At 51.7% G+C, this 315-nt stretch overlaps 1 protein-coding gene and 1 long non-coding RNA gene across 3 annotated transcripts in view; one reads left to right on the forward strand and one right to left on the reverse strand.

The window, feature by feature from the left end:
- LOC118320972 overlaps positions 1-315 on the forward strand; it is a 76,568-nt gene that overhangs the window by 53,227 nt on the left and 23,026 nt on the right. The window lies entirely within an intron of this gene.
- Positions 1-315, reverse strand: part of znf536 (zinc finger protein 536) — a 179,602-nt gene that overhangs the window by 15,517 nt on the left and 163,770 nt on the right. The gene's annotated exons all lie outside the window — the stretch shown is intronic.

Consider the following 315-nt stretch of genomic DNA (forward strand, 5'->3'; position numbering starts at 1 on the left):
AGAGCTGCAACACAAGACCTCAGCCAGTTCTAATGTAAAGGAGGAGGGAAAATTAGAGGCAGCTGAACAAATGAGCAGAAAGACAAGTTCATCTGCAGGTCACCATCTGCCCAGCGACCAACCGAACGCTGGCACCACTGCAACCGCTGCAGAGCGTCATCTTAAACACATCAATCCACACGCAGCCGCGCAAGCATGCAGACATTAGCACGACACGCCAGCATGCATGCACAAACATGCACTCACGCACACGGCTGCATGACACGCCATGGAGAGAAATGAGAGGAAATGGATACTGAGAGAGAGAGAGAGAGA

This window comes from Morone saxatilis, unplaced genomic scaffold (assembly GCF_004916995.1).
Source record: "Morone saxatilis isolate NCDOM2014 unplaced genomic scaffold, NCSU_SB_2.0 Contig11, whole genome shotgun sequence".
In the NCBI taxonomy this organism is placed as follows: Eukaryota; Metazoa; Chordata; class Actinopteri; family Moronidae; genus Morone; species Morone saxatilis.